This window comes from Coturnix japonica, chromosome 3, assembly GCF_054131305.1.
Source record: "Coturnix japonica strain WE chromosome 3, WE-NBRP24, whole genome shotgun sequence".
Lineage (NCBI taxonomy): Eukaryota > Metazoa > Chordata > Aves > Galliformes > Phasianidae > Coturnix > Coturnix japonica.
Window position 1 is genome coordinate 75,696,343 of NC_140665.1, and position 27,271 is coordinate 75,723,613.

General features: G+C 38.5%; 1 long non-coding RNA gene across 1 annotated transcript; it reads left to right on the top strand.

Annotated features, from left to right (window-relative positions):
* Window positions 1-804: 804 nt before the first annotated feature.
* On the top strand, window positions 805-27,271 carry LOC107312025 (uncharacterized). Its single transcript, XR_014944200.1, has 3 exons — window positions 805-902; window positions 25,105-25,282; window positions 27,109-27,271. It is a non-coding gene; the product is annotated as an uncharacterized LOC107312025 (long non-coding RNA).

The following is a 27,271-nucleotide window of genomic DNA, read 5'->3' on the forward strand; positions in this document are numbered from 1 at the left end:
CCTATTCTATTCAGAAGAAGTATTTAGGCTCATGCCACACAGTTGTATAGTAAATCTTGTGCAAGGTATATTTAGCCTTGCCTCAAGAAAAATTCCTGGATTACTGAGTTGTTTTAGCCTGGACTCCTGAATAGTGCTAGTGAGCCCTACAGTATTAGCATTTTATTTGGTTTAATGAGCTCTAGATTTATTTACACTCCTCAGAGTGTTGTTTGGGGTTGTTTAAATACAGTATCAGCAATGTTTGATCCTTTCTTGGAAGACAATTCTCACAATGCCCATGGAAGGGAAAACAATGGATTTTTGCAAACCTATCTGTCACATAAATCTTGTAAATATCACAGTGAACAAAGTCCACGGATGCACATATAAACATGATTTTTTTGTACAAGTGAAAAATTGGCACTTTAACACTCCTGAAATTTCTGTCCAAGGAAACCTTGTAAAACAAGGAGAGGGTCAATTATGTGCAAAAATGACTCCTAAAAATGCAAGGTGCAGTCCTAAGGAGTGAAAAAAGGAGACCAGAGTGATGACTGTGAGACAGCAACAAATATAATGCTACATATTCTCAGTGATCTGTTTTGTTTAGAGTTAGGATCCTAAACCTAAATCTGGAGTTTCCAAGCACTGCTATACTCAAGCCCCAAAGAAGTAATAAAAAAAATAATATACACTTGGATGGAAATTGTACGTCTTTGCTTGATTCTTCTTCTCTGATGAAATCAATATTCCTGGGACTGTTCCTACCCCTGCACAGTGTTCCTATCGGGATGCCTTGTAATGCAGTGGCAATTCACAGCTGTTGCTAAGTGGTTGTTAAGAACTTGCAAGGCAGATAAACCTCTGCAGAGAAATAGAAAGAGACTATGGATCAACCAGAAATCTCTAGAGCTAGCTCCGTAAGTGGATATCTCTATTATTATGTCCTTTACCTATTATCCTGTGCTGTAAATATTGCCAAAAGGCAATAGGAATAGTTTAAAAATCAAGGAACATATCAGGAGATAATTATAATTACAGTGCATGGTAACATTACTCAACTAAAAGGTAAGAAAAAATTGTATGCTGCATTCCAATATATTAAATGAGGAATTTGTAAGGGTGCTATCAGAATTCATTGAAATTTTTAATCATTCCAGCAGATAAGGACTTCAAATTTTTTTCTTTAAAAAAACTTTTTAATCTAAAACTTTTTTTTTTTTTTCATATTGGTAGAAAATGTATATGTGAAACTGTTACCATTATTATAGTCTTTAAAGAACTCTTATTGAAAACTGACTATGTAATGAAGGGATGTCAAGTCTTTCATAAGAATTACCTTAATATAGAAAAATTGTTAGTGGAATAAAAACTTCAATATTTAAACAGATTGTGCAGTGTTTGAACAACACAGTTAGCAATATGGTTATCAATTTTTTTTCTTTTTTCAGATGAAAGAAAGACAAAATCACTGTGAATTTTTTTTTGCTATTCGTTTTGGGAAAAATTATTCAATTGGCTATATATAATTATGCTTTGACTGACTCAAATTATCTACAGTTTACAAATGAGAGTTGTCATTTATTGTCAGTTTATACAAACACAAGGTGGAACCTTAACAGTGTAAAAAGAATTCCTGGACAAGCATTTTGTTACAAAACTGTAAAATAAAATGGGTAATATATTCTTGTTATGTGTGGACAAAGAGCAGTAACAATATGACACGCAACACGCTTTCACAGATTTATCTTCAGGTTTCCTCTTTTTTTCCCATGCATTGCATTAACAGGAATACAAGTAAGTTTAAATTTTGTCTTGAGACGTCTTTGACATTTTTCAATTTCTTTTAAGCATAACTCTGAATTTCCTACATTCATATTACTTAGTCTGGGAAAGATGTTGCTGTGACTATGCACTTATCTGCCCTAAATTAGACTCAAGGTGCACAGGGCAATAATCTGCTTTGAAATTGTTCATAGTTTTGCATTGTTGATAAAACCAAGTTATTCATCAAAATTAATTATTGCTTATGTGAACAGCAGACAATAAACCAAAAGGAATGATTACGAGATTTTTCTTATTGTCTGAACATGTGAAGTTCTTGTTTATGAATTTTCTGCCACTTGCTCTTTTTTTCTTTCCTCTTCTTTTTTTTTCCTTCTTTTTTCTTCCCAATTTTAAGTACAGAAGTTCTGCCTTCAGCCTGAAACAATGGCTAGACTCTGGTGAATAAGAAAAGAAATTGGCTGGATGGTTGTAGTCAGAGCATTGCGGTCAGTGGCTCTCTGTCCACGTGGATGCTGGTGATGAGTAGTGTCCCTCAGGGGTTCATCTTGGGACCAGTGCTATTCAACACCCTCAGAAAATTTGCTTATGGCACCAAGCTGAGTGATGCAGTTGATATGACAGAAGGAAGAGATGCCATCTAAAGGGATCTGAACAGGCTCAAAAATTTGTCCCATGTCAACCTAATGATGTTCAACAAGGCCAAGTGCATGGTGGTGCATTTGGGTCAAGGCATTCCCAGATAAGAGTATAGATTGGGAGAATTGAGAGCAGCCCTGCAGAGAAGGACTTAGGGGTTCTGATGCAAGAAAATCAGGACATAAGCCAGCTATGTACTCGTGCAGCTCAGAAGGCCAACAGTATCCCAGCTGCTTCAGAAGAGGGGTGGCCAGTAGGGTCAGGGAGGTGATTTTCCCCCTCCACTCTGCCCTTGTGAGGCCCCATTTGGAGTACTGTGTCCAGGACTGGGCGCTCCAGCACAAGAAAGATGTGGAGCCTTTGGATTGGGTCCAAAGGAGGGCCACTAAGATGGTCAGAGGGCTGGAGCACCTCTCTTACGAAGAAACGCTGAAGGAGCTGGGCTTGTTCAGCCTTGAGAAGGCTACAGGAATACCTCATTTCAGCCTTCCAGTATGTTAAAGATTATAAACAGGAGAGAAATTAGCTTTCTATATGGGTAGATCGTGACAGGATTTGGAGGAATGATTTTAAATTAAAAAAGATTTAGACTAGATGTCAGGGGGAAATTTTTTACTGAGAGGGTGGTAAGGTGATGGACGAGGTTGCTCAGTGCCCCATCCCTAGAGGTGGCAGGGGATTTGGAACTAGATGATCTTTTAAGTCCCTTACAATCCAAGCCATTCAATTTTTCTATGAATACACAAGAGATTTATACATCCAAATAAATACAGTTCATTTATTTTAATCTAGGAAACGGGAGTTTGTTAATTGCAGTCCTTTGTTCAAAATGAAAATTTATATTCGCTCTCATAAAATGAGAACAAATGAGCATTTTATGAACTCGAAGTTTTCTGAAGCAGCGTTCAAGAGGTTCTTTATTTTTTTAGGGAATTTAAAGCAGCTCTGCTGCTCTCCAAGAGTACCTAGAGGTGCAATACATCTTTACAAAAAGCATTTTTAACAAAAAATAAAGTGGATGCTTAAATTTCATGAAATAGAGTAACATTGCTCCTTACAAAATCTTAGAAAATAATTATCTGAGGCTGTCTGGTATACAATAAAAATGCTTTCCCGCACACTTCCACTTATACTGACACTGCTGAGATGTTTACATACACAGTAGTCTGTCTTTATGGGAGGCCTCTATTACCCAGTGCCTATTGGCTCATATATATTATTTAGCTTCCCGAGATACTGACAAAGATAACCACCTGGGAGGCTGAAAATAAATTTCAAATGCAAGTTGATTTGTTTAAAGAGGTAGACTTTTTAAAATTTCGCCTCTAGTTGAATAACAGCAATTTTGAATGCAATTATTTTTCCCTGAGATCACACTTGCAGATATGAGCTGCAAGAGACCTATTTTAAAGATCTTGTTTTGAATATGGATGAGTGAAGAACCACTTATACAACACATTTAATTTTTTTTCAGAATTAACCCATAACTTCTGGAAAATGACACTGCATTCTAAAATAATATCAAACATCTCACAGTGCTACCCAGAGAAGATTCACCCCTAGCCATAGCGTCTGAATGGCATTACGTTTTAGAAGCTATTTTCTGTTACAGCACAGCAACATGGCAGGAAGAAATGCTATCAGGGTAGCTATAAGTATGTAAATGCATATAGGAATTATACCAGCTGAAATATCTGAATATTATTTTTACTAACTAGATTTTTATACAGCTAAACCATTCAGTCTTGCTTAACTCACAGACCCTTGAGAATCTGAACTGATTTGGTTTGTCTGTCAATGTTCTATTTATAAAAAAGTCCTTAATAAGCAAAGTTGCAGCTTTTGTTTGAGTTCTGTGTGGACAGCTAGCATCTGCACCATTTATATACATTGCAGTGTATTCTTTTCTGGCTGAGAAAGCTTAGAGAAAACTACACCAGTCTGTTTTAAAATCAACAGTAATAAAAACAAGAAACACTAAGACCCTGGAAAAGATACATTGATTTGCTTGGGATTAGAATAGTCATGGAAAATATAAACCAAAGCTATTTTGCAAAATCACTGTGACATGTAGCAAAGTAAGGACCTAAATGAAGTGGTTCAATAAACCCAGACATTTTCTGGCTTCACTATATATGTTCATTGCAGCTTAATATTTCTTCCTCAGGTATCTTTCATATGAAATTATTAACAGCTTGATTTTTGAAAAGGCAGATGCTGAATGATATGTTTTGAATTATTAGAAACTGCAAGGCCAGGTGAGATTGGATCTAAGCTTTATTTTACTTCCTGATAATCCTGAGTATTAGCAGTGAGGACACAGATCACTGAAGATCTCTGTCAAATATTTTAGAGAACCACAACAGAAACCTTAAGATCAACGTGAACAGAGACAGGCCTGTATGTGGAGGCACCAGAAGGGATAGGAGGGTCATAGGACCAGCATTGTGTTGATGGCGCACTGACTAGCAGGTCATGAAGATCCCCTCATGGTCATGTGTACCTGAACTAAAAGACTCAAACCATTTGTGTCTCTCATCAGGATGGGAGAACAAGGATCAGACTGGGGACCTTGGCCATCCAAAGAAGGTAAGAAAGGACAGTGAGGAAGTCCTAATGACTCACAGAAGTGAAACGAGATGGAAAGGCAAAAATCACAGGCAGCTCCTCAGAAGCACAAAGGGCACTTCCAGGCCCAGCCACAGCCCCCACTGCAAGCAAAATCCAGGAAGGACTAAGAGTTGGTATCTTGCCATGAGCACTTGTCCCAGTGCTTATGAGAAGCAGGGCAGGAAACTGTGAAGGACGTTAGATTTCTGTTAAAATAAAATAATATTTTGCTCCTGTAACTGCTCAAATAGAGATTGTAGAAAAGTGTAGCAGCATTATTTCCTACAGCCCGAGCAAGGTGATCCTTCACGTCCCCAGAGCACTAAGATGAGGTACATCATAATAAATAGCAAAAAACAAGACCCTGCAACAGGCTGCCCATGGCAGCAGGCACAGCCTCAAGCTGCCAGAGTTCAAGAAGCATTTGGACAGTGCTCTCAGACAGGAGTTTGAATTTTGGGTGGTGCTGTGTGGAGCTGAGAGTTGGACTCAGTGATCCTTGTGGGTCCCTTCCAACTCATGATATTCTTGGATTCTAAGAACTGTCTCTGAAACTGATCAGGTTTACCAGAGGAAGGGAGACAAAGCCCAACTAATATGGACTAGAGAACAGCAGAATGATAGATCTTTTCCAGAACTTCTAGGAGCTAAAGTCCCTATCATGTTGACCAAGAACTAAACAGCTGCTCCCAGCCCCAAGTGGCATGGTGCTGCTACAGGTGACACTGGAGTGAGAGGTGGCACCTCCTGTATGCAGCTTTATCCACTGCCACCACCATGGTTCCACCTCCATGGCATCCCTCATTAAGAAACTGCTGCCTGCTGGGACAGCACGGACACTTCTACAGCACCCTGAAAGGGAACTGAAGGGGAGGAAACACTGTTAAAATGCTTGACTGTGCTGTGTGGAGGGACCATTTATTTCCAGTCAAAACATTTTATTCCTTCTGGGGTTTGACACTTAACATGATGGGGAATTCAGCTATTCTGCAGTTAATAAATGCATACTAAAGCTCACTGTTGTACAGAAGAAATATACTTTGCTTGTTTTACATTTCAAGGCACACGGTTTTCTTAGATTCACCAGCACTTATTTTCCTAAGCCTGTTCTATATTCATTACATACTTATATGTCCCCTGCTTCTTTGCCTTATAGGGATGTTTGCCATAAAATATATTTCCTTGGATTCCAGTATCTTCAAAACACCTCAGGTATTTTCACAAAATCCATTTTATTTTCTTCCTAGTGAAGTTTATTAAAATATCCACTTCTACAGGCTGTAGTACATGGAATGAAGCTATAACTCATACTTAACTACCTTTCTCCAGTCATGCTGCTGAGAGCAAAACAATTTTAAACTCTTCTTTTGACTCTGCTGACTCCTCGACGTGGTGTTTCTCTTACTAATCAGGGTCATGTCTTTAATGGCCATCAGTGTTCTTACTGGTGATTGAGGAGCACTGTTAGACTCTCATAATATAATTATTACCACCTGTTAGGTAGCAGCAGTTTGGCTTCTGAACTGCATACAGAAGCCAGTGCTTATTACATTCTTTAGTGCTTCATTTTAATCACTCCCATTTTGTCTTTTGTCCATTCTATTTTTCCCTTACTTACCACTGTAGTAAAGCAAAACCTAAGATCCTTGGCATCTACTATTAAGACTTATACACAACGTTAATTAATCCATAATACTGGGCATCTCTCCCAAGCTATGCTTCTTGCCTCTTCCTCAGTGAAATCCAAACACTGCCTATGCATCTCACAGGAGCACAGCCAGCTGGCTTTCTGTTTTCCAGCACTCGTGATTGATCTATTAAAGACAATGATTTCCTAAAAGAAGAAAAGAATGTAGCAAAAATCAGTAGTCAAACTAGAGTCACAGAATGGTCTGGGTTGAAAAAGACCACTATGATCATCTAATTTCAACCCCCCTGCTATGCACACGGTCACTAACCATCAGACCAGGATGCCCAGAGAAGAATTATTTAAAAAAAAAAAACCACAATTCAATTGAAATTCTATGTGTATATTAAACACAAAGAAAGGATAACTGTAAATGGTTTACTGGCTGATTTGGCTTGTTTCCATGGCTAGAAGGGCAGAGGGACCTGTGGATCTGCATCCTGGAAAGGGGTAAAGGAAAAAGACAGAGAGATGGGCCTAAAACAAAACAGCGGCAACAATCTGAGAAGGAACTAACAAATTTACTAAGATACTGGAATGCAAGGAAACACACTATAATACAATATAATACAATATAATTAGAATTGAAGCTTATAAATCAAATAGAATGTATCCAAAAGCTGAAGATGAAGGCCTTTCTAATGCTGAGGTAAGTTGATCTGGGGAGCCACATGCTGCTGAAACCAAAAGGGGAAGGGAAATGACCTACAAAGGCCTTTTATCTTCTCCCCCAAGTGGAAATGATATCACAACAGCGAACAGTCCCCTGAAGGATGTAATATGTATTGCCTCTTGTTTTCTAGGACAGGTACCTGGACCTGGAGCATTAACTCTTTAACTCCCAGTGCACTACATGCTGTTATTATGTGGAATACCAGTAACGAAAAATCATAATACCATGACAGTAACTAATAGGGTATGGGAGTTCTCCATCTCTAGATGCTTTCACACCACAACAGTATGCCTTCTGTGAGACTGCCTTAAATCAGACTGAAAGTATGGCTCAATATGAGGCAAAGTGTGTGAAATGCTCTTTTTTTCTTGCAGTAGAAGAAGCCAAACCACACTGAAAATTACCTCTTTCTTTGAAATCTTGAAGCAATATAAATTACCTAGCCTTTTGTTTTGTTTGTTTCTGTTTTTCTCCAAGAATCCTTGCCTATCTTTCAGATTATTGTGAGTCTTTCATCTTGAACATTGCTTGGCCAAGCTACTGTGTTTTGTTTAAAAGAAACAAGTAGCAGCAACAACAAAAAAACAAAGCTGCCAGTTTACCTGGTTGTTATTTGTGAGGAATTGGCACCAGGAAAAGTACATAACTGGAAAGCCTGAGCTCTGCTTTTCTGTTGGCATATCGGAAAATTGCAGCAGAAGTATTTTGAGGACAGCACTAATATAAGTGAGAAACATAAGAGAAATGAACGACAGTTTCAGCACATCAAAATTTGCTTTTGCTTTGTTTCAGTTTTCTGCTTTTCTACTACAACTAGTTTTGTTGTTGTTGTTTTTATGTGAGATAGCAGCAGATAGGACCCTTACTGAAGAGTCAGAGAATCTTTCAATTTGTAAAGTACAGAAAATTGAAGCAAATTAAGTATGATTTGTGTAAGAGAATCCAAATGGAAATAAATGCATACTATATTCCCAAAGACTATGTGACTGGGTTACATTACAAGATACAAGAAAAAAGACCCATAATTCAAAAATAAGAAATAAGAGCTGAAAAGAAAGAAAGAAAGAAAGAAAGAAAGAAAGAAAGAAAGAAAGAAAGAAAGAAAGAAAGAAAGAAAGAAAGAAAGAAAGAAAGAAAGAAGGAAGGAAAGAAAAAGAAAGAAAGAAAGAAAGAAAGAGAGAAAGAAAGAAAGAAAGAAAGAAAGAAAGAAAGAAAGAAAGAAAGAAAGAAAGAAAGAAAGAAAGAAAGAAGGAAAGAAAGAAAAAGAAAAAAAGAAAGAAAGAAAGAAAGAAAGAAAGAAAGAAAGAAAGAAAGAAAGAAAGAAAGAAAGAAAGAAAGAAAGAAAGAAAGAAAGGAAAAAGAAACAAAAAAAAATCCTCAAAATCTGATATTTTTCTGTGCCTACCATTAATTCAAGCATGCAGTATAAATTTAATTTACAGTATTATATTTCTATTGCATGGGAAATTTTAAAAGGGACTGTAACAGTTTAAAATATTTATTAAGGCTCACAGGACTGTGAAGTTCTTGCATATTATAATTTACATAAACATAGCTTTGTAAAAAAATATTTTAAAGTGAAAAGATTCTATCTCTGCGGTTTTACTATCAGAGGTTTCTGAAATCAGTTGTGTTAAACAAAGAAGAGTTCATCAGAAGGGCACCAGAAGGTCTCAAAAGGGGGATGTTCTCGCAATACATTATCTGCAACATGGGCTGTGTTCAGGAACTCCACACTGCAGCTCAGGCTCACAGCTAACAGCCAAGCAGGAGCACCCTCCCTTTGAGAGCAGAGATCCAGGACATGGCACACCTCAAGGGCTGCCCACTGCCAAAGCAATGCCACCAAGGTGGCCATGTTCTGTTCACACCCTGAACATCAAATCAATACACCTGGATCTGCATTAGGGATTTCTCCAGAGAGCAACAGAATGGCACCTGGATAGGTCACTCTGGATGTACCCACTTTCTCCCATTACTCTTTGAGCTTTGCTATTCAGATGTTAAACTCCCTAAAATGCTAAAATGTGCTATGAGGATAGGAAAGATGTTGCCTTACAGAGGAACGCATCTCTGGATCAAGGTGGAGGAAGGGGAGTCACTTGAAACTATGCCTTTCCGCTGGCAGACCTTGTTGTGGTTCAATTATAACTGGCAATCTCATGATTTATTATGTTACTTGTGAGCTAAGAAAAAAAAATGGAGAAAAGCAAGGTCTTGTTTATCACTACTCCATTAGCAAGCTGCAACATCAGCTCACTGCCTTCCTGGGCCAGCACAGAAATAATTAATCATTTAGTTCAAAGCTGGAGCACGGATGATGCAGCTTCGGCCAGGGATCTGCACAGGGTAGGGATAAAGCACATAAAACTCTTCCAGGGAAACTCTGTAGTTATCATTTCATTTAGGAAGGCTTTTGGTATTTGGTAACTTAAAATATGAATCAGAGAAAAATAAAAGCATTCCATGCTGTATCTTGTCCCAGCAGTTGCATGGTAACTGTCCCAGCAGTTTCATAAAAAGCCAGCTAAGGAAAGTGGAAAAAAATATATTGCTGCTGTCAGAGTCTAACAAATTTAGAGATTTTAATTGCAAGAAAACACAGTCCACAACCATTTAGTGAGTGGTGTTTTGTCAGCAATAGGTGTGGTTGGCAGACATAAAAGGAAAAATTATCACCTGACATAGTATTTAAATGAGAACATAGATAACTGAGCATCTTCCTTCATACTTTTTACTACCACATCACTGATCTCTTCCAAAAATATAGGAGAATGTGAAACTTTTACAGTATCATTGCTTTGCCTTTTTTCTCAGTAGTAATTCAACAGGAAGTTTGTGAGGGGAAGCCAACAGAAGATCTGTAGCAGTCCTGCACTCTGCCATTTTCATTAGGCTTCACAAATAGACCTTCTATATTTCAGCAGTGGGAAATATCACTCAAATAACAGAGTCATGGCTCAACAAGTATATATGATACAGATAAACATGATGCAGTGCTCAAAAAGATTACAACTTCAGAATCAATATCACTCTCCACAATATAAAATTATTCTGGAATGATTCAAAATGAAGATAAAAAAGAATATTTGTGGAGAGCAGTGGCAGAGACTGCACCAGTCCACCTTCTACCTCAGAAGAAGACAAAATATATACCAGTAGTTAGAAGATACTTCCATAGATAACTATTTGATGTAGTCCTCTCACGTTTAGTTTCAAAATACCAAACATTTAGTCAAAATTGTATAAGGAAGAGCTAAGAAACATAATAGAGAACTATAGCCTTAAGATAAGAACTGTCACATAAGAGAAAGAGACTTTTGTGACTGTGAAAAAAAGAAGAACCCAAAACCACAAGGAATCCTAAATTTAAATAATTTTTATTTGCCTTTATAACAACTCCTCCTTCCTGTGGTCCATCTGTCTGCAGGACAGGCTATTTGCCTTGTCCATATGGAGCATAGGAACACTGAGATACTTCTTAAAAACTAATTGGGAGGAATCGGTTTTGGACTAATAAAACAAAAACTTTGAATGCATTAAGTTCTGTTGTGGTTCAGTGGAATCTATCTACCATGGTGTTAGCTCCCTGAAAATCAATGGACAGCACTATGGCAGTCCTGTCCAATTTGAGTGAGAGTGGTAGTTCTCAGGTTACTTTGCCAAGTACCTCTGTGTTTTTCAGTCATTAAAAGTCTTACCTGCAAGACCCATGTAGTTTGGCATTGCATACATTTGAGAAGCCCCAGTGGGCAGCAGGACAAAACCACCAATATCTTGAACAAAGTATTGTGCTTCCTGGAACATGTGAACTCAGAAACTTCTTATGACTCCTAGCTGTTTTTTTTGCTTATGGATTGGCAGCATCTCAGGGTTTCAGACCGACTAGCCATGGGAAATGTGACTTTTAAGTTAGTTGGTGTCTTTTATAGTTTATGTGGTGTTGGTGCCTCACATGCTGCAAGAACTGATCATAGATATATTGCAATTAGAACAGGTCAGTTTAGCTACAAAGTCACTGTAGAAATCTTTTCCCTCTACAAAGATACGGTGGCTTGGGAGAAGTTCAGGCTCATATTTATTCTCCATATGGATCATTTTCTGCTCCTTTTATATCTTTCCTTCTGATCTCTCTAATTCTTTATTCTGATGGTGTTGTGGGCACATGTAACTACAGAATTCAGTATCCGATTTTTCATGAAGATTGAAGCCACCCACCAGTTATGGTTGGTGATGTATATAATTTTTCAATTATTCCCCTTACTGGTCATTCCAAGTTTCCCTTTGAAACAGGTGCTTGACTACAGCCTGTTAAAGCCTCCTGGGATTCTGGACCACTTAACACATGTCTGTTATAGACAGAAATGTCCTTCAGTGCTTTCTCTACAGATTTTTTTCCACCCTTTGATGCAAATCAGCACACTTCCAACTCAGTTTTAAAGAGAAAAACCAGTTAACATCAAATGAGAATCTCGCACTAAGTTCCTGGAAAACAAGCAGTAATTCAGATCTTTTCTGCCTAGCAATCAACAAAGACAGTATTATCAGCACTTCTTCAATTACATGCAAGCACACAACCAAAAGTTAAAAGTCTATTGCAAAATTTGACTAGGAAGACAGACTTCAGAACAACAGTCCTTATGCTAAAGTACATAATGCTGCTGAAATGCATATTCAAAGACTATTTCTGCCTATGAACAATAGCTGCTCAAACCCCCAGGGTAGAAAAATGGACAGGATTTTGTCATAGCGCTGTATCAATTGTGGTGCTTTTTTTGTTTTTCATTCGTAAGTAGCACATACTGGCTACCACTGGCAATGAAAACACACATTTTAAAAACCCTTTTAAGCCACTGCTTTTGGTTACTGTCCTTGAAGATGTAGCAGCTGGTAACATGGGAACTTTCATCATACATCAATTAGTTAGTGAGTGAGAACTAGTGCACATGTTAATTTACTGTTTTCATTAAATGGAGCTGAACAGAATTATCACTGATGAGTCTAATGAAACGAATATTACATCTCAGCAGATACTCTGACTCAGAGGCTGAAAAAGTATTTGCAGCTACAGGAATTTTTTCACACTGAACCTTAACAGAAAAATCAGTTCATATACCTCATGTATTTACACACAAATCCATAGAAAATGTTTGTTTAAGAAAAAACACAAATTCTTAAAGGAATTTAGGTCTGGGACGGACGAAATTTATTTTTCTCAATGGAATAGAAATGCTTTGTTTCTGCTAATTTTTTCATTGGCATCATTGCATTGTCCCAGAGCCCCAGTTTTGTGTGTTCCTGCTGTCTTGGCTCTTGGGCTGTTTTTTACACAGCCATTCACACAAACACAAGCGATTGCACAAGACAGGAAACCTGTATTCAGTCTTCAATGAATAGAAGTAGGAGGGGCAAATACAATTCTCTTTGTTTAATGTCACTTTTGCAAAAGGATTTCAGCATTTAAGTTGGTTGTGAAGCTGGACTTGCACACTTGTGTCCCAAACAGTGATTCTATAGTGTTGCACGCTCACAGTGATAGCTACCTGTGTTTACAGAATGAAACAACAACAGGCAATCCCTTCAACCTCTGTTACCCACTGAAAATTTAAATTATTTAAATTCATTTTGCTACTTTAAATAGTAGAGTGATATCAGTTAGAAATATATCCATATATAAGTATCCATCAGCTTAGTCCTCCTTAGCAATATTTATACAGAAAAAATAAGTACTTAAGTGTAAGAATTAACTGAGACAGGAAGATTAAGTGTTAAAAGTGGCAGAAAAGCCAAGAAAAGCCTTCCCTAACACCTAACAATCAAGAGGTGGGAGGAGATTGGGAAGAGGTGAATACCAGAGAGGGTGTAGTGGATTCCAACCAGATTTGAAATAAACACATGAATCTTAATTGCATGAGAGAAATTCCAAGCAGACAGGAATAAACGAGAAAGCAAAATGTGGAATGGCTTTGTTCTAGAGTACCAAAAGCAGAGCAGGAGAAACTAAAGACATTCAGCCTTTTACTTACATCTAATTTCTATCTGTCAGAGATCATTAGTGGAAGCACGATTCAGAACGTTTCTGACCTACCCAAAGCGTATGCTGGATGGAAGCTGTCAGGACTGCATGTTGTCACCAGTGTAGCTGCTTAGTTTCATGAAGATCAGTAGAGAGGAGTCTGTATGACATACAGACCTTAGCTAATTTAAATTAGTGCTGGTCATTATCTTTATAGGGATGAGACAAATTTATTTCAGTTGAAGATCTGCCTTACTTTGCCTTGTTCTGCTTCCAGAAAACGTACTGTTTATCTTCATTTTAACGCAAAACACCCTATTAAAGCATTCTTTTTATTACCCAAGTGGGCTGCACGAGTGAGAGAAGAAGCTCATAAGGTTTCCAAAAGTTGGCAAGAAGATCATCAACTGATGAGTAAAAAATCTGAGTCACAGGCCCACTCTTCTGATGTCTATTTCTAGTCACTGATGTCAGAAAAGGGCTGGTTTGGGTAGGAAGTGTTATGATCCTTCAAGAGACTGTGAGTCCACCTCTGTAAGTCCGTAAAGAGAGACCTAGGCGTTTCTGACAAATCATCTATCTGGAAAGGCACAAACTTTTACATCTTTTTATGCAATAGTGGGAGAGATGAAGTTCCCAGCAGGGCAAGAATAAAGGTGCAGCTGTTTCAGGCAGTTCCAAATGGCTGATGCAACCCCTGTTGTCTTGACCCCTAGGAAAGGAAAGGAGGACAGAGGCTCTCTCCCCATCACAGAAAGGCAGGCAGTGATTGTCACTGCAGCTGAAGCTGACCGAAGACTGAATAAGATTTCAGATGAGTAAACTTTGTGTTAGGATTTCATGCATTCCACACCATGAAGGGATCTAGGAATCCTGAAAATAAGACAGCACTTGCTGATTTTTCAGCTATTTTTGAACTCCCTTCCTTATCACCACTTTAAAGGCCAATTTGTTAACTTGTGAAAGAGTATTTGCAAAGGTCTCATATCTACACCCTATATGAGAAAACAGTTAGTGATTTGCGTGACTGATTCAGATGTTGCTGCCATCTGCAATAATCTAAATTCTATGTCTCATTTGAGAAGATACATAAGGAAAGAGTCATAAATATGTGACTAACCACATGAGAAATCAAATACCTAAAGAACAGTACTTTCTGTACAGTCTTGAACTCCACACTAAGAATACACATAGTTTTAGTAATAAGAGATTAGTATGAGCATTTGCAGAAATCGGGCTTATTGAAACTTGCCTGAGAGAAAACTGCAAATAAATTGAATATCTGGACAAAATATAAAAACATTTTTTCTACACTCTTTTCTTCAGGCATTACCAATGATGAGAAATTAAGCCGGAAAGTAATTTAATTAGAATTGGAACCAGAATACACTTATTCCAGGAAAACCAAAATATTTTTGAGTCGTCAACATGTGCAACAGGAATTCTCCTTCCAAGAAACAAGATCTGTATTTAAATAAAGGAGAAATTTTCACAACAAATATTCATAAGCAAAATAAAGCAATAATTTGTTGTTCCATAACAAATGATAGTCTGACCAAATAAAGAATTATGCTCAGATCTGTTGGAGTTAGTAATTTCATAGAATCATAGAATCACAGAGTTGGAAAGGATCTACAAGATCATCTAGTCCAATGGTCCTCCCATTAACGTTGCTACCACAAGCCACTAAACCATATCTCATAGCTCCTCATCCAGACACCTCTTGAACACTGCCAGGGATGGCGACTCCACCACCACCTCCCTGGGCAGGTTCAGTTTTGATCTCTGAAATGGACGAAAGTTTTTAGTGAAGAAAGTATCTGCATTTGCTCAAGAAACAAAGAAAACCAAAGCAGAAATAACCATGAGTACAGTCGATATTGATATTTAATTTTCTTGTTCACAAAGACCGTCTGGAAAAGCCTCATCCACGAAAAAAGATAAAAGTTCTTCTGTCTTATTTAATATAAGCAGCCTACCTATCTCTTCACCCAAACTGTTAGTGAAAACATAGATGAGACTAGAGTGAAGGTAAATCCTCATAGCTTACATAAACATACACCTCCCTTTTGTCAAGAACCTACTAAAAAGTATTTTTGTTCATGTTTAATCTGAACTATGATTCTGTAGCTGTAAATATTGTGCTAAACATAGCAAAAAGACTTAGTACAACTAAAGTATAAAATATTCACAGCTCCCCTTGTGTCCACAAAGGCCATTTCACCAATATTAAGAGAATTATTTGGATTTGCCAAGAACAAGGTACGTAAGAAGAGAGTTAGTGACAACACATCCCATCATAATTTTTCTCTTAGTTATGAATAGATTTTGCTGAAATATTTGTTCCAGGGTTTTTTTTGTTTGGTTTTTTTTTTGTTGTTGTTTTTGGTTTTTGTTTTTGTTTTTGTTTTTTTGAGTATTACGTTACCCAGACAGTATGGAGCTCCCTTACTCCTTGTTCTTGTTGTCCCTAGGGAAACAAAAACAAAAGCAAACAGCAATGTTGTCAGTTTATGGCACTCCATCCATCCTTTGAGGTGACTACTACTGGCTCTGAGATCTTTTTTTCCTGTTGTAGAATGAAGTTCATCAAGAAGAGCAAAAATATTTTATTAATCCAAGTCTATTACTTAATTCTAGTTGAGGCAGAGGTTTTATTTCTGGCATTAACTGTTTTTATTTCTGCTTCTAGATGAATTCTGCTGAAGGTTGAAAGGTAACAGACAGCCTTCCTCCATAGTTAATAAAAATACTAAACTTTCTACAAAATTTGTATCTTCTATATAAAGTTGCGGGGCCGAACATTTCCTGAAGTTCAATTAGAAATTCAGTTTACCAAAATTCAATATCACTCAAAGTTGCAAATAGTTCAGGCATGCAATGGAATGCATAATTGTCTATTGTATTTCCTTTAAATGCTGGTTAACCTCACACTGCTTCTATATTAGCATAAAAGCAAAGACACACAGAATGAGAGTAGCCACAAAATATCAATATAAATTGATTGAAATATTTTGCTGAGAACACAACTCACATGTTAAAATGAACGGTTCAGTTGTGATATAGAATGTGAAAATTAAAGGTTAATTCAATAATGGTCATAAACTTTCATCTTCTTAAATTGTTATTAAATATACTGTCATTAAATATTCTGTAAATAATTAATTATATCCAGAAATGAAAATACTGCTATGTAGATATCATTTCAATGGCAATAAACATATGAACATATGTTTCCCATAACAAAGCTTCCTTAAGCTTCCCCATAAGCTTATGGAAGTGTGGGATAGATGAGTGGACTGTTAGGTGGACTGAGAACTGGATGACTGTCAGAGCTCAGGAAGTTGTGGCCAGTGGCGCAGAATCTGGCTGAAGGTCTGTAGGTAGCAGTGTTCCCTAGGGATCAGTACTGGGTGCAGTCTTATTCAACATCTTCATCAATGACCTGGACAAAAGGATAGAGTACATCCTCAGCAAGTTTGCTGATGACACGAAGCTGGAAGAGTGGATAGCACATCAGAAGGCAATGCTGCTACACAGCAGACAGAAACCTGGACAGACTAGAGAAATGGGCAGAGAGGAATCTGATGAGGCTCAGCAAGGGCAAGTGCAGAGTCCTATACCTGGGGTGGAATAATCGCTTTCATTGGTACAGGTTAGGGGCTGAGCTGCTGGGAAGGAGTTCTCCAAAGATGGACCTGGGTGTCCTGATGAACAACAGGCAGGCCATGAGGCAGTAGTGTGTCCCAGTGCCAAGAAGGCCACTGGTATCCTGGGGTGCCTTAAAAAGAGCATAGACAGTAGGAGTACTGCGTCCAGTTCTGGGCTCCCAGTTCAAGAAAGACAGGAAGCTCTTAGAAATAATCCAGCAGAGGGCAACAAAGATGATAAGGGTCCTGGGACATCCTCCTTTGTTAGGAAAGGCTGAGGGATCTTGGAGTGTTCATCCTGGAGAAGACTGACAGGAGGATTTCATTAATGCTTATAAATAACCAAAGGGTACCAAGTGATGCACAAGAACAGAACAGCGAGCAACAGGTACAAACTAGAACATGGGAAATTCCATACAAACATGAGGAAAAACTTATTTACTTTGAGGGTTACAAAGCACTAGAACAGGCTGCACAGATAAGTGAGTCTCCTTCTCTGGAGATATTCAAAACCCACCTGGATACTTTCTTGTGTGACCTACTGTAGGGAATCTGCTTTAGCAGGTTGTAGGACTAGATGACCCCCAGAGGTCCCTTCCAACTCCTGTGATTCAGTGATGTATTTTTCTTGCCATATTTACACTAGAAAAAGAGAGCTTTAACACCTATTGGTGAATAGAAATATTAAACCTGAGGGGAAAAGCCAGACCTAGTTAAAACAAGCTTTTTCATCTGGCAACTTCTAGAAGGCAATTTGCACTTGATCTAACTTACATATTAATACAGTAGATGATTAGCTCAAAGAGTAATTGCTTTTTAAAGTCATATTTTTGAAAGAGCTAACACTCCCAGAAGTAAATTAAAATGAGGTTTTAGAAGTGTATAAAATGAAAATGCTGTCATCTTTAGTAGTTTATATATGACCATGATACCTTTCTTCTCTGCTTTCTATCAGAGCCTTTGCTTGTAGGTCCAGAGGAAAACTTCATTGCTAGGACCTCATTTTAGTTTTAAGTCACACATTTAAGCATGTGACCAATTCTTATTTAAATGGTAAGAGTTAAGTGGTGTAGTTCTGGATAAGTCTGTGTTTACCTCATTTCTGAGTCCTTCTCAGCCTTCAATGATAAAATGATACTAATTTTTTCATATTTAACAAAATCTGAACAAAGCAGGCCATAGTTGTATAAATGCCCCATCTTTTCCTGTAAAGATTTGGTGTGATTGGAGTTAGTAGTGGGTAAAAATGTCATAAAACAGCAGAGAAAGAGAGGCTCACACTGCTCTCGAGTGGGGCAGCAAAGAGGTGCCATGCAAAATGGTGCCAAATGGATTCTGTTGCAGCTCTGCATTGTGTGACGGCTGCAGGGCTGTGCAGGCCTTCACTGAGGCACCTGCAGATCCTCAACCATCAGGATTGGAACTGCTGTCCCCAGAAAACAAATAAAAACACTGCAGGGCAACATTAGATTAGTCCTTTGCTTAACACATCAAGAGGCAGAAACAATTAGGCATGGCAAAGAACAGCATTTTCAGGAGAGCTGCAGTAGGAGATTTTGACAATCAAGGTTAGCAAACTAAACTTTAAAGGACACTTCACATTCATCAAAGCTGGAAGGCTGAGGCTGCTCCACTTTTGACTCAGAGCTCACACTGACTGCAGTGAACTCAGAACTGGAGGTGAAGGCCCCAGCTGAAGAGAGCACTTAGCCACATTCCTAAGTGTTTTGTTGACAAGGGCTAGGCTGAAGGATGTGCTTAATGTGCAGGTGACAGTGCTCGTAGAAAATGAATTGAAAATGCATATCCCAAAAGGATTGCAGAGCAGTTTCACATTTGCTCTCTGACTGTCATTCTGTTGGCAGAACCTTCCCGTACATAACTTGCAGCAACATGACTCAGACAAAGGTGCATCATTTCAATAAATACAGAAAGCTACTTGTCATTTGCTATTCCTGCCACCCCAGTAGGAATTCAGTGGAATTCCATGGCAGGAATTGCATGGCAATATGAAAAACTCATGCATACACACCTGTGAGCTAGAACAGAGCAAGGGCAGGACACTAACACTTGTCATCGCTTTATAAATTGATTTTAATAATGAGGAACAAGTATTTAGGTTCTGTTGAACAAGAGAACTAGAAGGAATACTGATGTTATAACAAATGGCTTAGAAGCACAAAAGCACAGCAGCCACCCAAGTGGCCATTTGGTCTTAGTGCAAAAGTCAAGGCATCATAAATTATTTCTGGTTGGAAAGGGCCCCCAGTGGCACTGAATATAGCCCCCAGCTGAGAGCAGGGCTAAATTCAGTCTTATATCAGGCTGTTCAGGGCCTTGCCAAGTTATGAAAATTTCTGGAGAGTGTACAGTGCTACTGCACAACATGTTCCACTGCTTAACCAACCTCTCTGTGCTGCTTTCCCTTATATCTTGTCCATCTTTAATTCTTTCCTATTGGAATTTGGCTGTCTATAGTTCTTTCCAGTGAACCTCAGACAGAATCATCCATATAGGACAGCCTTACCTGTATGTCCTGTGGTCTGGTCCTGAACATCTAGGCTGCTCTTCAGAATGCCAGTCTTCTTGCATTTGGGGCCCAAACTAGACACAGTACTCCAGATGTGGCCTCTCCAGGACCAAAGAGTCATAATCATTTATCTCCTCCTTGTGGAAGACATATTCTTACTAACACAGTCCGGTATGTGGTTAGCTTTCATTTCTACAAGGACACACAATCAATACATGCTCATCTTCTCCACCAGGATCCCCAGGTCATTTTCTCCAGAGCCACACTCCTGCAAGTTAGTCTCCAGACATCATCTGATTGTGACAGTAAAAAGTGGCTCTGTGATGGCTGTTCCATCAGAACACACAGATGTATCCTGATTGCTCCTCTTCTCCTAAAAGACGTGGTGTAACTGTAAGAGCTGTTGCTACACTCATTTCAGCTGTCTTGACTATGCTGAACTTTCATAATTATTGTCAAGATCTGGTACAAAAGTTTACAAATTCTGTCTATTACTACAAGAATTGTCTGGAATGTCAAATGCTGAACTGACAATTATTTCATGCATTTACAGCAAGCTCAACTCATTATTATTATTCATATTTCCTGCAGAAATATGAATCTCAATCATTGGTGTATTTTTCTTTCACATGCCATAAATATCAAATTTAGGAAAGTTATTTTATAGGAGCAGAACACAAATGACAACAAGGTTTGTTCTAAAGACATAGAGCAGACACACAAGCTGGAAACTGATCAAAAAAGGTTGTGGGAAAGTGATGTAACAACATACTAAGACTTTGTATTGGAAAAGAAACATAGTAGTGAAAAATGAACAAAGAGAAAAATGTACAAGGTCAAGTATCAGTAAGGAGTTACCAACTTAGAATCAAGTGATCTGCTTCTGTCTACTCAGAACTGAGTTCGTAATTGGGAAAGTTGTCCTAACCCATAATTTATGCCTTTCTCTTTTAAGAAGATATTTAATCTCTGTAACATAATATTTACAAAATTATTCCACTAGGTGCACAGTAATGCTGAAGAACATAGCGAGCAAAGTGAAGAAAAAAAAAACCACCTTATTTTCTCAAGTAACACTGAATCTTTGCCCAATCTGCCAGGCAATCAGTTTTCTGGGGAAATGACTCCAGCATGAACTACAGTTGTAAATTTGTCTGAGCTACATGCATGTAGTCACTGCATCTAATTTTCACTTTTGCAACAGTTTGGGTTTTTTTCCTATTAAAACAAACATACAAATAAGAAATGCATATGTGGACTAATTTAACATTCTTTTAGGTGAAAACTTAAGACCTAATAAGAAAAACATCAATTTTCATTTTTGCACACAACGAGAGATCAATTTCTTTAGGGAAACGTGAAAGGACTATGGAGGACACCTTTTAACCAAGGGGAAATTCTCCTCTCTGAGATGGGTTTACAAATTACAGTGCAGTCTTGCAGGTCAGGAAAAGGCCTTCCCATTCATTTGTGCAACACAAGGCTTCTGATAGCACAGATAGGCTTCCTGAGGACAAACTTAGAGAAAGCCTGCCTCAGTACATCAACCTGATGCACAAAGCGACACAGCCTCTGCTCAGGTATGGGGCTGTAAGCTCACACTTTTCTGTTCTGATCCTTACTCAGTAACACAAGCTTGTTCATTTGCCTGCCTTAGTCACCCAGGTTTCCGTCTCCTTTGAAGCTGAATAAAGCCCTCACAGTCTAAATAGATAAGTTCTTTAAACCATTTCCCAAAACAGTGGAGGAATTCAGCTTTTGTAAAAATAATAACTCCTAAGTTAGAGAAGAAAATTAGCTTGATGGGGCATAAACTTGACCTACTGGTCAAACTGGAGAGTAAGAAGAAAATGCACAGGCAGTAGAAGTAGCGACTAGTAATCTGGAAGGAGTACAGGGATGCTGCTAGTCTGGGTAAGGATGGGGTGAGGTAGCCCAAGGCCCAGATGGAACTAGTTTTGGTAAGGGGTACAGAAAAGGATAAGGATAGGTTGTATACTAGGGCTGTTCGATCTGGAGAAGAAAAGAGGTCAAGGAGAACTTACAGTGGCCTTTCAATATCTAAAGAGTGGCAATAAGAAGGAATGGGACAGACTCTTTAGCAGGGTCTGTTGAGTGAGGACAAAGATAAACGGTTTCAGACTAAAAGAGAGAAAGATTTAGATTGGATATAAGGAAAAACTTTTTTTTACATTAAGGCAGTGAGGCAGTGGAACAAGTTGTCCAGAGAAGTGTTGAATGCTCAGTTCTTGGAGACATTCAAGGTCAGGGTGGACAGGGCTCTGAGCAACCTGATCTATCTACAGATGTCCCTATTCATTCCAGGGGAGTTAAACTAGATGACCTTTAAGGGTCCCTTCCAATTCAAATGATTCTATGATTCTGTGATCATGGGTATTGAATGATTAAGTCATAGAGCAGACAGCCTCAAACACCTTGTTCAGCTCAGCACTTTGAGGTCACATGCAAAAGGGCATTCATTATTTTTTCCTTCTTATGGTTGGCCACAGAATAACCGAAATTGCTTTATAACACAGACCCTAAATATCTTCAGAAATTGATTAACTGCTTTAATACTGTATCAGATATTAATTTATTTGAGGGTTATCCACAGCTTTATATCTTTCAAATCAATAGAGATTCTCTTTTAAATAACCTTTAGGGAGGTAAAGCAAGCAGTGCAGCACTTCTCTGGACAGTGTTTACAAAGCTGACAGAAAACAGTTTTATCCTTTAGTAACCTAGCAGAATTTGAAGAGGCTTTCAGGATATGCAGAGATGAGCTTTGTAAACCAGAAGACAGCACTGAGTATCTAAGGGCATTTTGTTATGAGACACACAGCAACACCTAGCACCGCTGCAGTGGCTTCAAGAAAGGACACAGAAAGTGAACTTCAGAAGAACAGACACAGAGATCTGGGTAGAGAGATGGAGAATTGAGTCACCTCTGAATGGAGAACTGAGGGCCCAGAAAATTTTTGCAAGGAAATGGAAAGGAGGAGGGAGTTTGCAAGGGTCTGTCCCAGTCCTGTGCCTTTTGCAGTGCTCACACAGGACATGAAATTGTTGCTCAGGTAATAAAATGGTCTTGCAGTATCAGTCAACTAATACTGAAATACCACACTTACTTCCTGAGAAGAATAGCCTACCTGGAGCTGTTTAAAAAAAAAAAATAAATTATCATGGATAAATTAAGTCAGATCAATTATTATACAAGCATTACATAACATGTGCAATGGACTGTTCCACATCTTCCTGGATTTGTGCTGTGCTGTCACGCTGTTAACTGCTGCATAGTTGTACAAGAGAACTGCAGACAAGCATTTGTTGTAACATATTAATATGTAAGAGAGCTTTTTTTCTTTTCCTCTTCACCCTTTTCCACTTAAATAAGTTCTTGGCTTCTCATTCACCACTCCAAATTGCCATGAGTCCTACATGAAATCTAAGAATCACAGGTTGGAGCTGGAAAAATGAGCAGAGTTTTCCCTATGAACTACTTTTTTAAATGAAAATGAAAAAAGGGGGAAAAAAAATCACCAATTTCATGAATTTCTCTGCCAAAGAAAACACATTGCAAAGCCTGAAGTGTGCTTTATTGTGAGACATAAGACCAAGATGGGATAGTTATGGAAGGCAGTGAAAAATACAAAGGAATCATGTGATTCTTCCATCCATGGCAGCCACACAAGAGGTAGTGGTTTAAAGTGCAATAACAATTGGAGTTCAGTATTAGGATGAACTTTAAATTGCTAAGGAGAGTGAAACGTTAGAGCATATACTGAGGGAAGTCAGCACAGACCCCTTTTAAGAGCAGGAATAAGAAAGGGAATCCTCAGGGCAGTGGAATAGGCTGCCCATCCCCAGTCCAATTCCACCCCACATCTTTTTTGATTCCAGAGTTACTCAAGCTATCTGAAAGGGCAAATTTATTTTTAAGAAATGTGCAGAAATGGAAACTATCATCTAAAACAGAATACAAAAGAAAAACCCTCCAACAAAGTAAAATATTCTGAGAGTCTCAGTCAAGTGACTGAATCAGGAATTCAGTGAAATTAAGCACAGCTATTAAGAAAAAGGAATGTTTATATAATTACCTAAACAATTGCCTGGTTTGAGGGAGTACTGCTTCAAGAGCCAGTATGTCTGAAAGCAGACAAGAAACACATTTGTCATAACTGTAATCTCATCCACTGTGTTTGTGGGCAGTAGTAAGAACCTTAATGAAGGATCCCAAATCTTCTATTTTTATTCCTAAGGATGTCTCATATACATTCTGCTTTCAACACTTCAAAACCCAGCTATAATTAATTTACACAGGAAGCTCCAGTATTTGAATGAGCATGAGAGAATGAGTGGTCTGGGTAAGTGAGAGAATGGACAAAAATTATACGAATGATAGACTGTGGAAATTCCTGGGCATGGTCCTGGATGACCTGCACTCAGGATACTGACTTGAGCAGGGGCTGAGCACATAAACGAGTCACAGGATGTGCAGGGAATGTCTCTCTAAAAACTTCTTTTTTTATCCTGTGGTAATGTAATAGTCAAGTCACACAGGTGGAAGCCAGTGAATTATTTGCCTTATTTCCAATCACTAACAACTTCAATAGAATATTTTGCTATCATTAAAATAATATTTGCTAATAGCTAATGCCCAGATCTTATTTTGTTTTCAGAGCACAGGCAATACTGTGTACTTCAGCTCCTCAGCACAACAGAGCAGTCAGTCTGACACTTCACCATCAGCTCCCCATGAGATAATAAGTACACTCAGAATATCAATACTTCAGTGCAAACATTCACTACTAATTAGAAGGATAAATAGTGTCAAGCTCAAAAGCATCAGATAGGAGATGGGATGATGTGGGCCCCCCTTTCTTCATTAGCAACCGCTTTGGTAACGTGGACTCTTTATGCACTATAGCTGTATAAGCAGGGTTTAAAGCATGACAGAAGCTACAGGAAGGATATAGCTTGTTGAAGGCTATAGCTTGTTTCCTCAAAATAGCTGTTCCTCTAATAGCTGTAAAGGGAAGGTGAACAACACTCTGCCAGTAGGAATGCCAGCACTTTTGTTTATTAAATGAAAGCAGTTTTAGATCTCTAATGGTATTTGTTAGAATACTGTTTATTAGATTCCTCATGCTGCTTAAATATTCCAGGCTTTGGTCACAATATACTGGAAAAGAATTTCTTAAACACTGAACCATCCCCTGCATTTTTGAGAAGAACTAAATTAGAGCTGTACTTACTTCCTCTGAATATATCTGTAGCTTAAGCTCCAGCTCTCAAAGTCTGCAGAGTAGAGTAGAAGCAGTCTGCATATGATCTGCCCAGGAATTTCTTGTGAGTATGCCGTTTTCTTTCTGTTGATCAGATATGATTTACTTGAAACAAAAGACCTTCTTGCAATGAAAATTTACATAATGAAAGCATTAGACAACCTTGAGCTGAACACTTCCCCTTCCCATACCACTTAGTTATATTCTTCTGGCATGGAGGTATTAACAGATGTGCTCAATTTTGCAGCACCATGTGATGGCAATACTTCAAGGCAAGAACAGAGGACAACATGCCTGGAAATGAGATGGCAGCTGTGACTGCCAAGGAAAATGGATACACAGGCTTCCACTGGCATAAAGCAGCACCTTGCATTGACTTTGGACTGCTGGCTGGTTGTGAAGGAAGCAGTTGCACAAGTTCTCAGGTATCAGAACAGATATTGATTATATTATCTATACTAATGACTACTATTTGCTGATTTTTTTTTTTCTAGATAAAAACAAACAAACTGTAAGAGTTTAGGTTCATCTGAGTCACTTTTTATAGTCACATTATGTGTAGTCCCCACAGTCTACAAGATATTTCCCTCTCATATATTAAGCTCTATTTATTAAGTCTAAGAAACTGGTAAACTATTCAGGAATCTGTTTATACACACAATAGCAGTAGATGTGGACACAGGAGCCAGAGAAATAACCTACTGAATTAGTGTGCCAGAGGCTGAGAAGGTTGAGGTTGGTCAGCCTAGAGAAGAGAAAGCACCATGAAGACCTCATTACAGCTTCCAGTTCTAAAAAGGGGTCTACGGGAAAGATGGAAAGGGGGTGCCATCTGGGAGTGTAGTTCTAGGACAAGAGGTAATGGTTTTAAGACAAAGAGGGTTGGTTTATATTTAATATTAGGAAGAAAATATTCAATATTAGGGTGGTGACACATTAGAACATGGAATTATCCCAGAGAATTTGTGGATGCCCCATCTATGGAGACGTTCAAGGATAGGTCAGATGGAGCTCTGTGCTCCATCTGTGATCTAGGGGAAGTTGTCTCTGTCCATGACTGGGAGGTTGGAACTAGATGGTCTTTAAGGTCCCTTCCAACCCAAACCATTATGTGACTCTATGATGCTAAAACAGAAAAAGGAAAGGTTCTGTTTAGGACTTAACAAAAATTACAGCAGCTGTAACAATAGAAGGACAGTGGACTTCAAACTGACATAAATATACAGGAGGCACTAAATCAAGTACCAGTCAGTCCTTGGAACTGGTTGATATTCATTCCAGAGCTCTGGAGGGTTTCATATGCGCAACTGCAGGGCCATTGTTTGTTACCTGTTATGCAAACAATCACGATACCAAAGGAGGGGTGATATAACATTGTGGTGAGGACTCTGCAGGGAAGACTGGACATCACAAACAGATGAGTCTTTCAGCTCCAGCGAGGTGATAGAGTCTGTAACAAAGAGCATGAAGCACGTGGAGCTGGGAGTCTGCTGGGAAGGAGTCAGCATGGTGTCAGTATCTGCTTCACTAACAAGCTGGTGCTTGAGTAGGGTTTCAATGAGTGCACAGATAAAGGCGATCCAGCAGAGAAAATATATTTGGATTATCCAAAACTCTCTGACAATGTTCTTAATGAAAAGTTATTATAGCAGCTAGCATGACAGAAGATAAAGTCTTTTTATGGATTTTATCTTCCTACTGTTATAGCAACCAACTTTCCTATAAGCCCCTGAAAGGCAATCCCCTCTAATTTGCTGCTCACTGCAACAAGGTACACATAACTACTCACCACTGGACCACCTAGAAAACAGCCTAAATTAAAAAGTATCTCTTCTGCTAGCTAAGCCAAGGATCTGAAAATAAAGAAACATCATTTGGAACCTCCACTCTGAATTTCTGGAAAATCTAAATACTCTCCTGGATGCCTGTAATAGGCCATGCTTTCAAATTTCCATTTCTGTAAACAGTGAGGCTACAAAAGAATCCAACAACCAGTTGGAAAAAATAAAGCATCACTCTTTATGGTAAATCAAAATTTTCTCAGTAAACACTGACAGTAAACAGTCTATCTACCCAGTTCCCTGTCCATCTGTTAACGTGTTCTATATTATAATGTTTTCTATAAAACCTTTTCTCAAAATTTATCTCCCTGCTTTTTCCTTCACTTTTCCATCTGTCTTATATTTTCTCATAAATATTCCTTTCATTCCTATTCCTCTATCATTCCCCTTTGTCTGTCTCCCTCCCTTAGGGCAGAGAAAGAACTGCAGCTATGGTGTCCACAAACAAGCAAGAATACCAAGAGCCAGCACAAGGGCTGAACCTTCGTGCTAATATTGAAGGCTAGAAAGATGCAAAGATGACCAAAGGGCTGAAGCACCTCTCCTCTGAGGAAAGGTTGAGGGATGATGAGG